Source organism: Haliotis cracherodii, unplaced genomic scaffold (assembly GCF_022045235.1).
Source record: "Haliotis cracherodii isolate W230 unplaced genomic scaffold, xgHalCrac1.p SCAF_11, whole genome shotgun sequence".
In the NCBI taxonomy this organism is placed as follows: domain Eukaryota; kingdom Metazoa; phylum Mollusca; class Gastropoda; order Lepetellida; family Haliotidae; genus Haliotis; species Haliotis cracherodii.
Window position 1 is genome coordinate 44933402 of NW_027266266.1, and position 14958 is coordinate 44948359.

General features: G+C 36.4%; 3 pseudogenes; 2 read left to right on the forward strand and 1 right to left on the reverse strand.

Annotated features, from left to right (window-relative positions):
• Positions 1-889: 889 nt before the first annotated feature.
• On the reverse strand, positions 890-4049 carry LOC139455129 (uncharacterized; annotated as a pseudogene).
• Positions 4050-4803: 754 nt separating this feature from the next.
• On the forward strand, positions 4804-8224 carry LOC139455130 (uncharacterized; annotated as a pseudogene).
• A 288-nt stretch (positions 8225-8512) lies between these two features.
• Positions 8513-9000, forward strand: LOC139455131 (uncharacterized; annotated as a pseudogene).
• The last annotated feature ends 5958 nt before the right edge of the window (positions 9001-14958 follow it).

A 14958-nucleotide genomic window follows, 5' to 3' on the forward strand; every position in this document is an offset into this window, starting at 1 on the left:
ACCGAAATACTTGACATATACATAACCCTAGAGGAAATTTCTGTGGGATCCCAGTAGGAAAATTGGTTGGGATCCCGGTGGGATCCCACTGGGATTTGCTTGCAGTGGGATCTCAGTGGGATTTGCAGTGGGAAATTTGGTTGGGATCCCAGTGGGTGGGAAACTTGTGTTGGATCCCACCAGGGATGCATGGTCTTGGTCAGAATCACATCCCACAGGTAGTCCAAACCTTGTTTAATCAAAACTTGACATGCTTACAGGAGTCCATGATGTTTAGCACCAATATAGTCAGTAAATCCATATGATATTCATTCCACTGAAATGTATAACTGAATCCAGGTATTTATCATATATCAGTGACATGTAACTCGATTTTCACTGCTAATTAATTCTTGATGGATTAATTGTACATATAGAAGACATGACTTGTAATGAATGCAAAGATAAGCAAATTTTATTCACATTTGATTTGTATTAAAAAATGAACACAATGACTTTCCAAAATATTGATAACTAATAAAAAAAAATTCTAATGCAAATAATAACTTTCAAAACTGTCTTGCATAACAATCTTATAATTAATATTTTATTATCTCGTTGTTTTTAACCACCCAATCACCCGTAACATTAACTTTAGTCCCAACACTCTACTCTAATCTACATTTCCCATTCTTAACCGCCCTTATTTGATCATTAATCTTCTTGCACATGTCCGCCCATGTATCCCTACAAAACATTGAATAGTAACTAATAAAAAAAAGAAAATACAAATGTAATTAATAACTTTAGCAACTGTCCTGTATAAAAATCTTATCTTTAATTAACATTTTATTACCTGTTTGTTTTTAACCACCCAACCACCCGTAACATTAACTTTATTCCCAGCACTCTACTCTAATCTACATTTCCCATTCTTAACCGCCCTTATTTTTTCATTTAACTTCTTGCAAATGTCTGCCCATGTCTCTTCCATCTTCATGGGCGACACCGAAAACTTCTGGAATATGTGAGCTGAAAAACAGAATTATATATAGATGGATAATTTCATTCATTAGACAAGGCGCAATAAAGCTTATAAACAAGGTATTCAGTGTTATCAAGTAGAAAATCATTGCTATGTGACCAAAATTACAAACAGGAAAAGTATTCCCAAATAATGGGACGCATGTATGAAATGACAAGAACTGCATGAATACAATACATTCCAGCCCATGAAAATGTGCAACTACATAGTCATTATTTATATATTGTTAATGACATTACATACCTGGTAATGTGTCTACACACTTGGAGGACTTCTTTTTAATAGTTTAATTTTGCCATGCAGGTTTGTTTGTATAATATTGTGTTCAACTTACACCTCAGAGCTCGTCGGACATTCTCATCCATTGCCCTTTTACCTCGAGCCTCTCCCTTTACTGATAGCGTCTTGTAGTCTTCCTTGGTTATCAGCAGAGGAAGAAGGCTCAATCTTTATTTCACGTACTGAAGAGGCCACAGGCATATAGTACAATTTGAAGAATATACAATTTTATACAATTTATGTCATATCTCACCAAATCACCTCACGTCATTCCACATCGCATATCAACACAGTCACATAATTTCACACATACAGACAATACCATACCCTGTAATTTCATAATTTCTATTTTACCATATCACAGCTTGTTATATCATACAACATATTCTATAACATCATATCATATTGTATCATTATTATAAGATCATACTATATAATATTATTTCATATACCATTATCATATCATAACATACCATCGTACCATATATCACACCTATATTATATCACATTTCAACATGTCATATCACACAACAAGAAGGCTCTAAGCAAGCTTGACTGGGATGGTGCTGGCTTCCTCACAAGCCCTGAGGCGCTCGGCTCTAGCCTTTATTCCATACCTGGGATCACCTAGAAATGCTGTAATCCACATACTATAGGAATATTTCTGTACTGACAAGTCAGTACTATTCTGTTATTATTATTCAATTAATGTTGATAAACTGAAACATTTTTAAGTCAAAAAGGCACAAATTACTGCTTTGACACTTCAAAGGAAATTAAACTCAATACTGGAATGTTTAAAACCCCATAGAAACATGAGTAACCGATCCATAGAGAGAGAAATGGACAATGAACTGGATACACACCTTGGTTTCTTTCAGATAGAGGGAGAATATCTGAAACTGAAAAGAAAATATGACTATATTATTGCCAAAGGATTAATTTCTTGTTATTTTCAGCAGAAGAAACCTCCTGAAATTGGTCACTGGCTACAATGACTAGTAGATAGTGACAACAGAAGGAGTGAGGGTGTGATGTAGAATAAGTGCTTCAGCATTCTTGCATGACAGTCCTTTTAGCCCATGTTTACAGGCTGTGTAATTCTACACAGATCTTGGCGAAAAAAGTCAGTCTTAAAGTCAAAATAGATCACCACACAGTGGAGATCAGAAACAGTTGAGAAACAGACCTGGTCAGTTGAAGCAGGCTTGTCATGCACAATTGACCTAGTTTCTGGGCATAACCATGGAGATGCAGGGGTGTTCGGGTGAATGTTTTATTTTCAGAAGCTGGAAACATGGTTCAAGCACGTTTCCACATTAAATCGAAAAAGAAGGAAGAAATGCAGTATTTATAAATATTAAATGTGCAATGCCTGAGAACTGATCTAATAAAACTGTATTTACAAAATGTTTTTTCTGGAGATGTGCTTTAGTTCAGTATTTTCTTCTCTGGAAAGAGCACATATGTATATAACAGCTAGGTGTAAATGTCTTTTGTGCAATGAACCAGCCATGACAGATGAGTAAAATATATATATCAGGTAGAAACTGACATTTTTAGTCATAAGTCCTTATAATGATAATTTATTTTTTATCAAAGCCCTTAAAAAGGGCAAATTTCTACTAGTCCCTATGATACCTTAACTATTGGGCAGTTTGGCAAGGACTACAGGACTAGTGCCAATTTCTAACGCTGTTAACATACATCAAGAACACAATGTATTGTTCTTGTATATGTACCTGGCTCAACTGTGGAGACAATATCTTCTGCCAAGTCTGATATATCCTCAAGGACTTGAGGCTGCCCTTGACTGACCCATGATGATGACGATGATAGTTGTGGTTGTGGTGGTGGCGGAGATGGCAGTGATGTGGGTGAAGCAAGCAAAAGGCTTTTTCTTGCCTGTGGTGACTGAATGGTACAAGACTTTCCACTGCCATTGGCCATCAGGTTCTTTTTGAAAAATGAGTAAGAGTTCAACATAATACTTAGAAACAAAACATGGAAACGAAGTCAAGCTACACCGACATATATATTGTACTATTATTAGCATTTATTTTCTAAAACAGAAGAAATGACATGTTTTGACCAAATACTAAGGAGGAAGAAAAGAGTAGAAGAGGAGTATTTGAACATAACTATATATAGCTGTATCGGCATGATGAAGACCACCATCAAAGTTTTCTCCACATTTGACCTTGAACAGATGCATGGGGCTTGTGCTTTTAGGCACAAAATTTGAAGAAAATGCCCGCATTTTCAAATACAATGGGGCATTTTAACATTGTGCTGTATGAGCGTACCTCTGGTTTATTTGAAATTTTCACATAGAGGGCCCATGTCAGAAAATTCCTGGAGTGAACCCTGAATATGAAATAATATTTCTAACATCACTGTAATCTAAAATCTCACTCGATATACACCCTTTACGCAAGCTCTGCAGGACTTGAAGTTATCAATCTGGGCCTGCATGTTCCTCAACATCTCCTGGTCTTGTTGTCGTAAAGACAAAAGTTGTGACATTTTGTCATCCATTTTGTTAAGCTGAAAATGAGAACTATATGTTACACCAAGTTGTTTCAGTGAGTGAGTGAGTCAGTGAACTTGAGTTAAACGGAACTTTCAACAGTATTTTAGTCATATCACAATGGTCAGTTTAAATAAGTTTAAATTAATGCAGGAGGAAAGTCTGGAACCCTCAGGTTATGTTTTGAAAGTTAACTTTCCCCCCAACCGCAGTCATTTGATAAACATTGTTAAAAATTAATTGTGTGTGTTTATGCTGCATTTTCTCTACTTACTTGCAACTTATCTGTCGACGCTCGATTTATATACAGGAATTTGATTGGACTATGCATAGACTCGTTAGTCCAGCCAAATTATAGCTCCATAATTCCAACCTAGTTCAGCAAGGGTGGAAACTGGACTTTTACAGTCAGTTAGTTCCCTTGCCTCAGGAAGATGCTTACAAACTGATTCATCACACAGATAACACTTAAGAATATTACAGGTCAAAGTCTCAATTGAAATGTTCCGTCCAAGGTAAAGTAGGTGGCCAGAAACGGATGAGACAACTGTGCGACTTCGGTGAGGCGGTTCCACAATTTGCGCAAGGCACCATGGACATAGGTGACAATACCGATCATGAAAATGAATCTTCAATACATGTATCTATCGGTAACACTAACAGTGACATATCCAGTGATGTATCAAGTGACTCTCTGTCGTTATCGACCTCGTCACTGCCCTCTAGTTCCAGCGAAGAATTGTCTTCAGACGATGGCGCATTTTCAGAAGAAGAATTTGAAGCAAATAAAGAGTATCCAAACGAAATATTTAAGGATGACTGTCCAATTTTTTAAGGATGTCCCCATTCAAAAACATCACTGTATACAATGTTGATGTTGTATGCAATCAAACACTCGTTATCAAAAGAAGCTTTTTCCGATATGATCTTGTTGGTCAAGTCACTCTTTCCAGCCACATGTACACTGAAAATGTCTGTTTACAAGATCAAGGAACAGCTCAGAAAATCTGTGAAATCTAAGGAACCCAAAAAACATTTCTACTGTGAGACCTGTCAGGTGGAAGTTCCATCAGGGGAACGGAATAGATGTCAACACTGTGACGAATCTTCTGTGTTGGAATATCACAATTTAGACGTTGAACAACAGATAAAAGACGTGTTCAAAGGATTGTAATCAGATTATCATAAAGTAATGACTCTACTTTAAATGGTCTAGAATCGAATTGTGGCTTCCAAAGAAATATTTTCGTCAATACGTTATTTGCAATATTTTCTAGAATTTGGATTTAAATAGTCGAGCGTTCTCCTTTGTCTCTTGTGTAATACTTAAACACAGTACTCCTATGTAGCTTGAAGGATATGTACCAGGTACATGAATTATATATCTATGATATATGGATTATTTTTCTTTGTTCAGATGAGCACTTCTGCAAATTTGTAACGAAGGAGAGGGAATCATCAAAAGAAGGACAATTGGCAGATATATGTGATGGATTGCAGTACAGGAAGCTACTATGTGACCAGTCAGACTTTCAGCCTTCCAGCAGATTTCATCTTACTTTTCTGCTGAATACTGGTAATTGTAAACTCTTTTCAAACAATAATGTTCTTGAGAAGTGCATTCCCATATTGTGCTCATAGTTTCCGATATAATTATACAACCAATCAGATAACAGGGAATTATTTAGTGCTCTAGATTTGATAACTTGATGAGTGACATCAGCCAATACATATTTAAAGGAAGTAGAGATGGCTGTTTGTACTTGAAACAATTTCAAATCTTGGCCAGTGAACACTTGTTTGTGAAAAAAATGATATGTGCATAATTCAATTCCGTTTCCTGTATAGATGGGGTTGCTGTCTAATCCTCATCAAAGAAAGGCAGCTTGTGGCCAGTCTATCTGGCTATTAATGAACTTCCAATAGCTTTGAGGTATGTTTGTTAGACCATAGTTCAGTTCTTACTTGTGCCATATCGTTTGGCAAATTTATGTGATTTATGGTGCAGGTATTTTAATTATGTACAAATGAAAGGATATTAACAATATTTTATCACTTGCCTATTTAATGTATGTGACTGTGATAAATGCACTTCATGCTTTTTAAATGTAGCAATTGCCATTTCAAGTTTAATTTACAAATATTTCAGGTTTTCAAGGAGGTACCTACTGCCATGCCTGTTGTTCTGCCTATCAGAGAAACCAAACATGCTGACCTATTTGGCAAGTCTAATGCAGACACTCGATAGTTTTCAAAAGGCTATGTTCTGTGCATTGTGTTTCATTTGGCTGTCCCAGACAATTGGTAATGCAAATGATTTCATTAAGTACTTTCGCATGCGTGCCATTGGCATGTTTCATCAGAAATGGCATTCAGATATTATGAAAGTTCAAGATATGATACTTATCGCCAAGTCATTGCTAGAATCAGAATCTTATTTATCAATTTTATGGTACAGGAATTCTCGTAACACCCTTAATCGTTTTAGACTTGGCCTGAATGATGTAAAAATTAACACAGGGAGATTTTCATCTATCGAGAAATCGATACGATAATGCCCATTTTGTGACATTGTTGTCGAAGATGAATACCATTTCATGTTTATTTGCCCTATATACGAAAATCTAAGAGACAAGTACTTACCGAAGTGGTCTCTATCTCATTTTAATGCTAAAAGATTGTCTTCATTACTCTCTTGCAAGGATCTTATAACACAACATCAACTGGCTTTGTACATACACAATGCTTATTTGTTACGAAGTGAATTGTTACCTTGACTTTGTATTTTATAAAATATGTTATGTAACTCCGTTGTATATGGGCCTGTGGCCTTTCATACAATAAAGAATTGAATTGAATTGAATTGAACTGTGCACTAAATCATTATCATACAAGCATGCAAACATTTTTGTGTGTATATAATTATTAACCTAATGTTATGATGACCTAATGTTGGACACACTTAAACTTCCAGTGTATATATCATGTCCAATGTGAAAGAATGAACTATATTATTTCATAACTAAGTCCAAATTTTGGTTCAGGAATTGAAATTGACACCTTTTTGGGAAAGAAATCCGTCAAAGGACTTCTACTAGCCGTATGTGTTGACTTCCCAGCCAGAGCCATGGTCTTAAACATGAAACAATTTAATGGCAAATATGGATGCAATGTTTGTCATGCAGAGGGAGCAACTTGCCCACTGCACACTGCACAGGTATTATCCAGTTGGAGAAAGCTCACAAAGAACTCACAAGTCCATGCTGAATCATGTCCGCACAGCTGTCCAAAGTGGACAAGCTGTAAGTATTTATCATATTTATGTAGTTTGTAAATAAATATTTGATATCAAAAGACACAAGGGTGAGATTCTATTTATCATCCTACATCATTCCTCCAACTTTTTCAGTTTGGTTGACAGTAATAAGCAGTGTCTTAAGTGTAAAAAGTATAAGCTAACAGCTTCAGTAGCAGAACCATTTGCAATGTCATTTGATTGACATCATGGTAACCAATGACATCACAATGGTATTCAAAGCATTGTGATGCAATTTCAATGCAGCAATATCTACAATGTAGAAGCCATATTTACAATGTATATATTGCATGATCTCACCCAAGCGACATATCCTGTGGGCACCAGTTTTGGATTTTTATATATATTATGGTCTATTTGTGTACAGTACATGTCAGACTTGCAAATAAATTATTTTCATTTATTTTTATGTTTAGGTAAGAGGAATGAAAGGTGGCTCTGCCCTTCTTGCCTTAAGGCATGTGGACTTATCCAAGATTTGTCCAGTCGACTGGATGCACTGTGTGCTCCTTGGAGTAGTTAAGTCTTTGATGAAAATTTGGCTGTGTCCTACACACAAGAACAGATCCTTTTATATTGGAGATAAAGTACAATGTTTCTTTTCACTCATGTCTTTCTCCAAGGGCAAACTTAGTTCATAGTGTAATTTAAAAAATTGTGAAATTGTGTAATTTTGATGACCTTGTTCTTAAAGGTGAAACGATACATCGTTACACCGGTGCTTTCAAGTGGCGATACGATACACAATGTTACTTTCTGTCTCGATTCACTTACTACTCATTAAATGACATCAGCATTTTTGTCAGTCAAATATCGCAAAATTAGCATTTTCAGTGATACATATCGTATCGTGACCTTGCTGTATCGTTTCACCCCTACTTGTTTTGATTCTAAGTAATATCCTTGCTGTCTTGAAAACAACTTTGTAAGCCTCAACATCTGTGTTGACAAGGTTAGTGTGTTGTTCCAGATTGCACTGATGGATAGAAGGCTCCTACACATTCAAGTGCCGGATTTCATAGCCCGAGGACCAAGCAGCATAGCTGAGCATGCTCACTGGAAAGGTCAGCTGTAGCATATTACATCATCCTGTATCTTCAAATATACCGTGGGCGGTTGGGAAGCCTAGTGGTTAAAGCGTTCGCTCGTTACGCTGAAGACCCGGGTTCGATTCCCGATATGGGTACAATGTGTGAAACCCATTTCAGGTGTCCCCCGCCGTGATATTGCTTGAATATTGCTAAAAGCGACGTAAAATCAAACTCACTCACTCACCCACTAAAATATACTGTCATATAAAGTTGTCCAAGCAATAGTTGGGACGGTTCACGAGGTCAAGATATTTGTGGATCCCATCCCAATGATGATGAAAAAACAGGATGCTCAGGTACTGGGAAAGTGGAGACAACTGAAGGCAGATGACCCAACTGTAGAGCAATTCCAGTTACATGGCTTGGTTCATAAATCCTTCCGCTGTGCAACTGACAAAGGTCATCTATGGAGTGCAGAATACCAGCGTTGCAAAATCAGAAATTCGTACACGATTTCCTTCACCTACAAAGTTGCAACCCGTTATGGTTCAGTTCTGTACTTCATAGATAATGAAGACAAATGTTTGCAGTTGTTAAGCTGTTTAATGTCTCTACAGTAGGACCTGATGGAGATTTTAGCCTTGAGTCTGACAGACTGCAAAAATATCATGGCATGACCTTCAAACACATCATTTTGGTGACAGATTCAAAAGAAGAAATACTTCTTCCAGTTGATCATATCCACAGGAAATGTATTCAAATTGACATTAACAATGTGATGTACATTGCAATTCCACCAAACCAGTTTGAGCACAACTAAGACATTTTGGTTGGAACCTCTTCTTCAGAGAATCTGCGGAAGATATTGCTATGTCATGATGATTACTATTACCGTCCCTAAAGTAGCCATTACATGAAAGGGGAATGTGTGTTAAAGGCAATATATTGCTTGTGTTGCATTAGTTCAAAGTCTCACCCCAAATCATTCTATTTCTATAGGCCCTATATTTTGAACAAAATACTCATAGTTGTAACATTATACCAGCGTTAGAAATTGGCATTAGTCCTGAAGTGCTTGCCAAAGTGCCCAGTAGTTAACGTATCATAAGGACTTGAAGAAATTTGAGATATTAAAAGATTTTGCTATATGTATCATTATATTTAGGACTAGTGGACTTAAACTTAGTTTCTAACGCTGTATACAGGTTGTTGAAAGGAATGTCCATCATGTCCGTCATAAAAGCAAATATGTCTTTTGCACTAATGATAACCAGAATTTAGCTACAAATAAGAATAATAGCACAAATGTTTTAAAATGTATCTTAAATGAACATTTTGAAAGAAGGTGACATTGTGACGTTTATTCAGATGCAATGCAAGTGTATGAACAGGTAATTCATAACACAGCTATGACACACTCTCGATATCAACCATATTTGGTTGAAAGCAACTTAATTTGTATATAAAAACTTTGCCTTTGTTTTCATGTGTGTTTCAATCCGAATAGCCATGTGAAGTTATAATTATCCTGTGATGTACCGCAGCTTTTCCCTTTAACCGTTACTACAGCATAGTGACAAAAGTTATTTCCCATTGGATGTTAATTTACTTATCTAAAATTAATTTGGTTGACTAGTCCAGAATGGCTGATTAGAGTTGTACTAAGTTTAGTACCAAAATATGGCCGAGCAAACTTTTTTTTTAAGCAAAGGTGTGACCCCCTGCCTCATTTGGCCAAGAAAACTCAGTGGTTTATAAACAAAGTGGGTGGGGCTTAATAGCTGATTTACAAGTAAATTTTAGAAGTTGTCTTGCCGTACAGATGGAGTAATTTTCACCGTATTTTAAAATCGTCATTGTATAGATGGAGTGGGGCCGATGGGAGAAATTTAATTCTAACTTGGAATCAATATATACATATACTTGACATCATAACACAAATACATTCATGTTACCAAAATATGCCTTTGAGTCTGATGCAACCCGAATGGACTTTGGGTCAAAATTACTTAAAATATCGTCGAAATCCCTATGCTATATACCCATGCTCATCTTCATTAGACAATACATCCATGCTACCATGCAGGACTGGCCCTTCTGTTCATCTGTCCAGCACTCCCCAAGGAGTTAGAACCTTGACGAACTTGCAAACGGAATTTATGCCCACCCTAAAATAAACCGATATATTGTATACTTTTGTTTGTTAGGAAGTGAATAATACAACTATGCCAATAGGATTCGCCCCGGGGACCAGCCTTGCCTCTGGAAAATTAGATCCTGGATCATAACATGGAAACGGTTCAGATTCATATGCTACATTTGTATCTAGAGAAGTACACGTTCATGCTATCAGATTTGCCAAAATTACGAATTATTTGCAGTTGAATATATACATGGACAATGCAAATGTATATTTTGTCATGATTGTGTAAATATATAGGTGAGCAATACAGGCCATATGTGCCTCTTGTTAATTATGTACCAGTATATATTTTAAAGATAAAAAGCACATGAAACAAACTAATAGAAGCAAGCCAACATCTATCAAGGAAATTATCTGCTTGTAAAACATCTTTGCTACTACATATATGATATACACTATTCATATGGTATAATCCTACTATGAAAATAATGTGTATCATATTATTTGAATAATGCGTTTACAACTTAATTAAGTTCGTTGCAAATAAAAAAATTGTAAGCTAACACATTCATGACGTCAAGATTGAGGCCAAAGTAAGCGCATATTTGACTTTCATCGGCAAATATAAGATTTCATAAAATTCAATTATATTTACTTTTACATCTAGATCTAGATCTATTTATTTAATGATTTACGTAATGAGAAACTTGTTTTAAAAAGAAATATAAATAGTATCTGTCATGACCCATTTCCCGATCATAACGGCTGTCCGCTCAGTAACCTCCGTTTTCGAAGTTTTGTGTGAATAACCGTTCATCGAAATCTGCCTGCCATGTGCATGGACAGGAAGTCGTCAACATCGCCTGGAGTCTTTTCGTAGCAGTAACATGATATTTGATTGGATAAAAATCGGTTTCCAATGACGCTTTCTTGCCGACATCTGCTACAAAGTTCGTGATTGGTCAAATTTGAGCACGTGACCTAGGGCAGCCAATTAAATTACTGCAATGGTTGCTTTCCTCCAGCAATTTCATGTTTAGACGTAAGGTTGTATCGTGCTAGTATACGAGCTGTGACAAAGATTTTTCATGCATATATTTTTGCATCAAACATTGTGTCCGAGCAGAGAAATCGAGGCGACGAAAGCCGAGATGTCATTTGACTAACATTACACGCGATCGCACGAAAACATAGTAATAATGTAAGTTTGACAACATTTTTTGTTGATTTTATTTATTACTTTGTATAATATATTTAAAGATTTGCTTGCAACGTCTTTATTTGTCCTCTTTGACATGTTCGATGTTGTCAAAGTGTGCATGTGTCCGAGAATTTTATTTACAACATTGCGAGAAATGGTGAATATATTTTTAATCTAGATCTATCTATAAAAAATGATAAATTGAAATTGAATACGTATTCCAGACATTGTAAAATGTGATAGATTAAGTACAAGAATGATATGAGCGGTAGGTTCATACATTTATAAACTATTTTGACGTGACTAGGGCTTTGCAGATGTACCTGCCTACGTTGTTGAAAGAGCTAATTAATTCTATGCTTGTCTTCGGACTAGCGGACTTGTGTTATTTTAAACCCTGAGTCTCTTAATTATAATTAAGTTTTCTGCTCTTAAAGCATAATTTGCAACGCGAATGATTTGATTTTGTGCAGACATTTACTTTGCTACATACTTTAGATATAGATCTATGCATATATGCTTCTTGTAGGAATAGCCCACTGGGATAACTTTTAAATGATAAATATATATATATCCCACTGAGATTACCATATCCCAGTGGGATCCCACTGGGATTTGCCATCCCGGTGGGATCCCACAATTATTTTTATCTTGGGAAGGAATGGATCTGTAATAACAGGTTCACGGGTCAGCTCACCATACAAAGGGCCTTTCAAACAAAACTAGCTCCAGGAAGTTCATGAGCTCAACTAATCATCCGCAGTCTTGCTTTGTGTATAGCAACAGACTCGATGCCTTATTCCATCTCTGAAAGTCAAAGATTCTGGATCCAAAATATACCTTGCCATCACGTTCTACACTCAGCAAGAAGGTTCTTCCTGCTGTGTATGAGGATATAAAACAGAAATTGAAGTACGGCTGCTCTCTAAGCTTCCCTATGTAATGCACCGAACACTGATGCATGGACCTCGCGAGTTGACAAAGTAACATCAACATCACAGCTCATTTCATTAATTATCAGTGGGAACTTCAAAATAAAGTCATTCAAACACGCCCGATTTTTGAGGCACACACTGGTGCCAATGTCGCTGATGTGTTGAAACAACCCACAAAGGACTGGGATTTGAAGCAGTCTGTTACACCAGACAGCAGATATGTGCCTGGCTGTTGACCCTGCTGAGATGACACCTCACATTCGATGCTTTGCGTCATTAATCTTGCAGCACTCAAGATAAATGAAGTCGAACGTCTACCTGGGAGGGTTAGCAGAGTTGTCAATCCTTTCCATCAGAACACCACTACAAATTACCAGTTGGAGCTGAAACAAAAGCTTTTTCACCTTCCTGACCATCAGCTCATTAAAGAACTGAAAACATGATGGAACAGCGCCTATGACATAATTGAACGTTATCTGGAACAGCAGCCAGCTGTGATGACAGTCCTTATGTGACAACAGGTAAAAAGAGGAAAACGGACGCAATCACTCGTGCTGAGAATCTCATCAATATCCTGGGCCCTCCCAAAACAATTACCACTATCTCTAACATGACATATCAATGTGGCCACTTTTGCAGAATCTATCACAAAGTATGAAAGTTGCCAATCTAAAAGTCTTTCAAAGAGGTACACAGACGTGGAGCTAAAAAAGTTAACGCCACAAGCATCTGTTGTTGATCCTGGGTTCAATTTTCTGCCCTTCCTTAACCCAAAATAGAAGAACCTCTTCTTGATTTGGCTGAAGCAATGAATGACAGTTTCCTTAATGGTATTTGGTACACACACAGATAAGAGCACATGCAAGTGTCGTGATATGTATCTGATCATGAGCAAGGCTTGACAATACCTACTGTATCACCAGTTGGCGTATTGTCACAGCCCTTGTATTTAGTCTACATAACAAAGTACAAAAATAGTCAAATACTGAGATCATAATGATTCTTTCATTGTTTCAGTACTTACATGATAATGGTGGCTGCCACAAAGTGGTGTTGATATTGTGTTATTTTGTTTAGGAATCCTGAAATATTTATGGTGAGTCTGATAATGTATTTGTGCAGTGTCTGAAATGTCATTATCTTGAGTATCCATTGTAACATGATGTCAGTGCATTCCAGGGCACCCTCCTGCTAATGTCATCACTAGTGTGAAAACAATTAATGTTGTTTCTTCCAAATGGCCTACCCATAACATAATCATTCTTGATATGTACGTATATGGAAATAATTTGTTCCTCTCTCACTGCCCTGGTAAGGGTGACAGTATATATGTGAAGTTGTTATAGAATTAAACACTGATTGTGGAATATTCTCATTGTTCTCCAATCATATAATTATTATCTCACATAAAGTGCACATGAATTGATGATTACTACATTTATGTGTTTAGATAAGTATGGCTTTACAAATTTAAGAAATACAAAGAGAATTTTTTAAATGTACTTTTTCACTGATCATTGCCTGATTTGGGCAGACTGAAAGCAGTTCCTGCAGTATGTTTTATTTTCAGATAAATTCTTTATTTCATTAGCTGATCAGTAAAAAATATGTGTACCAGTATTATCTCATCTCATGATGGGGCTACGTGTCTCCCTTATGCAGTATCATGAAGAGTTCCTGTTGCATGGCTTGATTATTAAGTAAAATTCATTGTGTGTTACCCTGTACAAGCAGGAATGTGATCAATTAATTGCCATGCCAGTCTGTGTATGACAGTGATTCATCTATAGCTTGTTCATATGCAATTCATATGCAAGACAACTTCAACATACTTAACCTTCGAAGTTGTACTTGTCGTAGTTCCTGTACAAAAAAGAATTTAATAAAGCCTCCCTGAAGTATGTCTGATAAAATTTCTGTAATTTGTTAAACATTAGTTTTATGAATATATCGTTTCTTTGAATGGGCATAATCTTCATATCTTTCAAAGTGTAAACAACAAATTCAACTCTTTGAGCACCAGTACACAGCATTTGACCCTGTACTTGATAATAGTACTGGTGATTCTGTTTCAGGGTTAGCTCACCATTGCCAGTGTGCACCAAGTAGGGAACTGTGATATTTGTTATTTATTGATCTTTACATGTATAAGGGCATTTAACTTCTACAAGCAACCTGCCATCAACAATTCGGTCAGGAGAACTTGCAAGGTATGGGTAGTCCTTACAAACAAACAAACCACACTTTTTAGTTTTACAAATTGACACTTCTTCAAAACATTTAACCGCTTTAGCTTCATAATGCCTGTCATGTTCAATAGGTTTGAGAGATGATAAGTCATTCATATCTGTCAAACTTGTAGCAAGTGCTTTTAAATCTCTTCTCTCAGTGGCATTGCAAATTTTACCAAACATTGACGAACTAATTCTAATCTGTTTTTGTTCAAACCACATTGAGCTTTTAGATTGTAGACGAGTCAATCTCTCAACTTCTGGAATA